Source organism: Mytilus edulis, chromosome 2, assembly GCF_963676685.1.
Source record: "Mytilus edulis chromosome 2, xbMytEdul2.2, whole genome shotgun sequence".
NCBI lineage: Eukaryota > Metazoa > Mollusca > Bivalvia > Mytilida > Mytilidae > Mytilus > Mytilus edulis.
Genome location: NC_092345.1, coordinates 106,117,469 through 106,125,242, shown reverse-complemented (window position 1 = coordinate 106,125,242; position 7,774 = coordinate 106,117,469).

The following is a 7,774-nucleotide window of genomic DNA, read 5'->3' as shown; positions in this document are numbered from 1 at the left end:
ACAGATAAATCTGCCATGTATATTGAAACAAAACTTATTTCAGTATGCCAATTGTTATTATTCATTTCTATGTAGCAATATTCCAGCATCGCCGCAATCTACCATTATGATGTAAATAATTTATTTTTCTTTAATAATCAAGCACCGAGATGATGTAATGTTACGTAAATACTATCTCACATCAATTCGTTCTATAGTAATATTCTCTCACTCAATATTTGATGTTTGGTTTTTACGTTGAAAGCATCTATACTATATCTATATAATTGGAAAAAATACAACAGATACAGATAAATCTGCCGGATATATTGACCTATAGATAAAGGCAACAGTAGTATACCGCTGTTCGTAATTCATAAATCGATTGAGAAAAAAAAAACCAAATCCGGGTTACTACTAAAACTGAGGGAAATATCTTGAAATCGACATTGATATTTATAACAAAACTTTCCGACAAAAAAGAAGATTCAATCATACCAATTATAATTTTTCATTTCTATATAGCAATATTCCAGCCTTGCCTGCTTATGGGGTATATATCTCCTAGTTGAAACGATATTCCAGAGCTTGCATTTCATATTATGATTTTCTTGATTGAGGATTGCTTTTTACAATAAAGCTAATAAACCAATAGTTCAAAACAGTGAGGTTAATCTCATCGCTTAAAAAATTTCATAGACACCATTACGAGTTGACCACATTCCCGTTTTCTTTTCCCTGAATGACTTACTAGTTAGGTAGCAATACACAGTAAGGAGTTTGGTTTCGCATTTTGGCCTCGATGGATTTTTCAAATATCCATTAGTTATTGTGCAATACGATTTCATTTTTAGACAGCTTAGTACTACTATTTACCGGATTTGTTATAACATGAGCTACACGAAGGGTGTCACATGTGGAGCAGGATCTGCTTACCCTTCCGGAGCAACTGCGATTATCCCCAGTTTTTAGTGGGGTTCGTGTTGCATATTCTTCAGTTTTATATGTTGTGTCATGTGTACTTTTGTTTGTCTGTTTGTCTTTTTCATTTTAAGCCATGGCGTTGTCTGTTTAAATATCGATTTATGAGTTTGAATGTCCTCTTGTATCTTTCGTCTCTCTTTTAGTACTAATTGAGCCTTTAAATATGGTTTATAAGATAATAAAGATTATTTTTTCCATGTTCTATGGGTTATTTTCTGTTTGACTTTCCGTATTTTCATAGCTAGACCGGCCATCTATAATACTAAAATAACGAGGTCCAATTTGTCAGCCGTCATCACGTAAAAACGACGAATCAAAGAATACAACTTTATATATAACTAATATAATACAAAGGTGTAGATTAAAAATTACACCACTCCAGGCCCTTTTGTTTTCCACGTAATTAATATTGCCAATAATGAACAAGTTCCGGGTCGAGTCCGATACCGATACCAATAGTATATTCACCTGTTACCTATTACCTTATATGTAAGTTCCGCATCTGACAGGCGCACCACCAGACGGTGTATTTATGATTATGCTATATACACGAGTCATAATCACAGGGTTGACACTACTAAATTCAATCATTGTCAAATTGTTACCTGTAGTATTTTAATACTAAAATAAGGCTAGCGCATAGTTATATACTTTAATTCAGTCACGGACCTGCGATATCACGGGTGTGTTCTAGTAGGTATTAATGTTATGTTTACCAAAACTTTTTTCTCCACTTTTTTACAGCAATTTTACAAAACAAAATGAGATGAAAGACATATGATTGTGTTTTAGATTTCTTGATCGATAAATGAAAACAGTTTCAGAACGGTACTACTTCAAGTGATTGAAATTCTAATCCTGGCCAAATTTTGGGGAAATATGCGACATCTTTCCCCCCTCTTCTGCCTGCAATATTTTATAACTAATAAATGCAGATTGTTGCCATGGATTCACCAATAAGAAATTATATTTTATCATTTTATCTACTGATTATAAAATCTTTGGATTCTGATTACATAAATATGCACATGTAACTATGAGTTACAATTTATGACAAAAATAAGCAAAGACCCATCGAAACAACATCTGATAAACAAATTTAATAATACTTTTAGATATTTGGATGATATTTTGGCTCTCAATAATGACGACTTCAGTATGTATATTAAAGAAATTTATCCTGTTGAACTTACTTTAAATAAAGCAAATACTAACAATGACCACTGCCCTTTCCTCGATCTTGATATCTATATCACTAACGGATAGCTGAATACTAAAATTTATGATAAAAGAGATGATTTTTCATTTCCTATCGTTAATTATCCATTTTTAGATGGTGACGTTCCCTTGTCACCATCTTACGGTGTTTATATATCTCAACTTGTACGATTCGCTCGTGTATGTAACAATGTTTTAGATTTTAACGAGAGAAATTTATGTATTACTGAAAAATTATTACACCAGGGTTTTCGATATCACAAACTAGTCAAAACATTTACTAAATTTTATCATCGGTATAAGAACATCATTCGTACATATAGCTCAACATGCAGACTTCTTATACGTTCAGGTATTTCACATCCAATTTTTTATGGAAATATTCTTTATAAAGCACAAAGGTGTCAGTATTCACCTCAAAAACTAACAAAACCTTTGAATAGACTTATTAAGAAGGGATATAGTTACGATACTGTTGTCAGGTCATTAAAGATTGCATATTTTTGCGTTAATATTGATTCACTTATAGGGTCTTTGCATCGGAACTAAACACATTTATTCAAAAACCAGTTGTTGGCATGACACGGGTTATGTTCTTCTCATATATGGTATGATGGTATGATACTAAACCCCTAACGGGAAGGATTGTGCCTGATGTTCATATGATGAAATCATAATCTTTCAGTCAGTTTAATTGAAGTCTGGAGCTGGCATGTCAGTTAACTGCTAGTAGTCTGTTGTTATTTATGTATTATTAAGTCTTTCCACTTTTCTGTGGAAAGACTTATTGTATTTCTTCTGATTATTATTTTTTTTTTTTTTTCTTCCGCCAAATTTTGTTCTTGCGATAAATGTTTGTTTCGCAATATGTCGCTTAGATATTTCTCATATGGTATCGTATAGTTTATGCGCTTTTAGATTTCACCCTGCTAAGCCAAACCATTTTCTATGTAAGAGTTATCTCCCTTTTCACTGTTTACCCTCTGTGTGCATCTCCTTCGTAACAAAACAAGATAGCGACAAAATTCTTTTTACAAATTGTTCGTTACATCCTTAGTAATTTTTAGCGTATTTGGATCGAAGCGATTCGATGAAATTTTATAGGAGTTATCTACCTTTACAAAATAAATTTGTCGGTATGTTTATTTAACTCATAAACAGTTAACCGTATAATCCTGGAATGTTTTTATTTGACTCCCCTAGGTCCTAACTTAGAAAATGAGGTCAAGGTCAAAGGTCAAGGTCAAGTTCTCAATTGTGAGTTTTGCTTGTTTTCGCATTTTGTCCCTCACTTTGAGAGATACATATAAAAGAACAAGTGCAAAATGTCTGCTTAATTGTAATGAAGATATGCTACATTTAGAATTATACAATTAAATGGCATCTTATAGGAGTTGATGCCCCTGAAATGTCTTGATATGAAGTTATTTGATTATAACTTCAATGAAGTTCATTATTAAAACATTTGACCTGATACAAAAGGTCAAGTGACAAATGACCTTCAAAAATGGCTACCGGAAGTGACATTTAGAAACCGGAAGTAGCTTTTTTTGCAATTTTTTCACATAAAAGTACTCAGAATCCACATATTTTGTCATATAGATACATGAACAGATAACTGAAGACTAAAAATAACTTCCAACAAACCGGAAGTCGTCAATTATATCCCATTTTACATACAAAAGTATATATAAACTATATATTTTTGGAATCAGTGTGAAAGAAGCTATCATATGAGACCAGATGTGACATTTATTTCACCGGAAGAAGCATATTATCTCCCTTATATCACTCAAAAAGATAATTTAACCATCATTTATCGCCTCAGTATGAAGAAACTACCTTCTTATCATAATTTCTTTGGTGTGGAAAGACTTTCAATTGTTCTCTGAACAATTGGTTTTTAATTGTCATTTTGTTTACTTTCTTTGGTTACATCTTCTGACATCAGACTCGGACTTCTCTTGAACTGAATTTTAATGTGCGTATTGTTATGCGTTTACTTTTCTACATTGGCTAGAGGTATAAGGGGAGGGTTGAGATCTCACAAAAATGTTTAACCCTGCCACATTTTTGCGCCTGTCTCAAGTCAGGAGCCTCTGGCCTTTGTTAGTCTTGTATTATTTTAATTTTAGTTTCTTGTGTACAATTTGGAAATTAGTTTGGCGTTCATTATCACTGAACTAGTATATATTTGTTTAGGGGCTAGCTGAAGGACGCTTCCGGGTGCGGGAATTTCTCGTTGCATTGAAGACCTGTTGGTGACCTTCTGCTGTTGTTTTTTCTATGGTCGGGTTGTTGTCTCTTTGACACATTCCCCATTTTCATTCTCAATTTTATCTAATATTGACACACATTTAGTAATTGCTTAGTGGTATATGTAAAACGTTCATAGTTAATTTTTTTTATTGAAAGAAAGCTGTAGTTCTTTTTTTTTTATCTATCATGTTATAATAATTATTGGATGTAACGATAGTCACTCTTCAAAAACAACACCATACAGGATATATATAATGTATGTATGGATATCAGTATCGCTTGCTAAGTATCGTTATTCCATTCTGTTAAATATTAAAGCGAGGGATAAAATTAACGAATATCACGGCCCAGGACATGTGTAAATTTCCAACAATCTATGCCTTCCATGAATTATTTCGATTCTAATAGGACAAATACGGTCATTAAAATACTGAAGCGAGGGTTGTTTTGGTGTGTGTGTGACTGATCTTTTTTACTCCCTGTTAGATAAAGCTCAAATATCTTAATAAATCCGTAGCTTGCATGGGTTATTTCGTAAATAACCGCTAGAAAAAAGTGTTTAATTCTTCTTATTCTCAAACCCAACTAATGCCATTTTTAATTACATGATTTTCTCGTAAGCTTCCATCAAATCCAAGGTTGACATTTCGTTACTAAGGAGCCGACATGTTGACTTGCTGAAATTAGTAAATATGCAAATAATGCAATAGAATAGAAAATAAAACAAAACCTACCTCAAAAATCAGTTTTAATACAATATTATACGAATTTCGATGGTTCACGTAACAGAAAACTTTCAACTTTAGCGGTTTCATTTGTATGACGTCATGTTTTGAAATGACTTAAATCAGCTCCAAATTTTATTTTATTTTATTTTATTTTTATTTTGTTGATTTCTCGGAGCTCTTGTGCATTACTGCTTTTTATTATGCACCCGAATAAGAATAACAGTTAATTTGTCTTTTTTTAATTGCACGTTTTAAATCAATAAAATAGGCAAAGGGTCTGCAAATAGGTTCCAATACATGTAGATTTACGTGGGAAGTATATTGTAACAGCCATTATTATGTATATCTCTGAGTCTGCGCTACGTATAGATATATCGAGAATTTTAGCACAGTGTTGTTTATAAAGCGAAAGAAGCACGTCATATTAAAATAAAAAATAATTTGTTTTTGAACAGGTTTGTATATTTGAAGTATAAAACATAAAAGTACATGGTAATAACTGTTAGTGCTTTCAGTCGTCACATCGGCTCTTCGTGCTGTTTATGAATGTTACTGTGTGACAACGTAGCTCTAATTTAGTGTTAACGTTGCGAATGCATTATTTTGCAATTACAATCGGTTTAGTTTTCACTTGAATTTCCTAATGATGTATCCTTATTAAAATTATGAGAAGTACAGAGTACATAAGCAACATATATGGGATCCTTTAGCTAGAAACGATCCTGGATAAAATAAAATTAAAAAAAATCTGAATATGAACGGATAAAAAGATACGATTGTCGAAAAGTAAATCCCCTGCCGACAACATAGAAACCTTTGTTATGGAAAAACAATTCCCCAAAAAGATAAAATTTTAAAAGAAAGCTTACATGTCTACAAATGGAGCCTTTATTAATATTGGCACAAATTAATTGTTATTGTAATAAGTTAAAAAAGAACCGGGATTGAAACTGAAAACCTAGAGCGAAAGTCACCCAATAAAACTCTCACTATATCCTACACGGATGTTGCGATCTTTAGTTGATACGTACCGGTTTGTTTTGACAGTTATTAAGGTATTGGTTACAGACTTAATTGACAATCATATAATGATTTCATTGTTAAAGGACACTACTTTGAGATTACTATCAGTCAGTTAAATATAGAAATCATGAAAAGAACGCTTTCTTTCGAAAACTTCGGTTATATATATAGACAATAATAGTGCATTGACTTGACATATCAACGATATAAGGATGAGGCTTAGAAACGGGGAAATGCGAGGCTCTGCCGAGCTTTCCCCCCGTTTCGGGCCTAATCCTTATATCGTTGATATGTCAAGTCAATGCACTATTGTTGTCTTTATACTGCAATCTAAAATAGTACATTTTCAATTGTTGTTTAGTGTGTATGTAATTATTTGATTTAAATATTGGGAAACTTTCCCCTTTTATAGAAAGGCCTCATATCATGCAGGCGGGGAAATGTACAACACAATAAAATGAACATCTACCTCCAGTAGATGATGAACAAGTTTGTTTGAGAATGAACTAAAATATCAACAATAAGCATAAAACATAATGATATATAGTTTGCAAACCAAAAATATTAACAAGTGAAAAAGGTTTCTTTTTCTAAAAATTGCAAAAGGAATAAGTTAATGTCGTTGTATACATTGGAACCAAGAACAGGTTGAATAGGTCGTATGAATAATTAATTAATAATTTCGTCAATTTCTATTTAAATATTCATGAAAAAAAGTGATATCAGGTCAGTGACTGTATATGACATAGAAATATACAGTCAACGCATTTTGACTGCTCAAATAGAACGAGTGCAGTATAAATTTATATACAACTCGTCTAAACATCAACCCAACAATGTTAGATCTGTAAATTTGCTTTCGCAAATTGTTTGTTCTTCCCTCGCTGGGATTCGAATCCATGCAATATTTGGTCACACTAGAAGCATTTTCAGTGCTAGAATTGTTCATCTAAAAGAGGCCCACGTGAGGCTAAATTTACATAGAATTTATACTCTCCTGTGTAAAGAATTGTTCACATTCTTAAAAATTCAGGCAGCAAATATTTCAATAGTGCTTCATTTTGTAGTTTCTTTCCTTTATTTTATCAGACATAAATAATTTTTCATTTCCTACTGTTTGAAAGGACTTTTGTTGGAAATAAATACTCCCAAGGGACATAATTGAGCTTTTTCATGAATTAATACAGGCAACAAAGGCAACTTTACAGCTGAGTATTTTGCATATTTTAATGTTTAAAGTGTCTAATATCTTTAGTTTTTATCATCTCAAGACAGAAAAATGGATTTTATAACAAGTTCTGAAATTTTTAACCACAATATGGCATATACTAAAGCATGGAATAGAGATTAGTATGAAAAAATCTTGAATTTGTGCATATGTTGTAAATTTTTGATAAAATGAATACAAATTGAATGGAACTGTCCATTTCATCTGTTTAAATGAAACTATTCATCTTTTTTTAAAAAATAAGATAAGATATGATTGGATACAGGTTGTTTTTTTATACCTTTCCTGAAAGAAGTAGAGAATGAGATAAACCATCATGTAGGGGTGGGGACATAAAATGATCTATGTTTCTTCA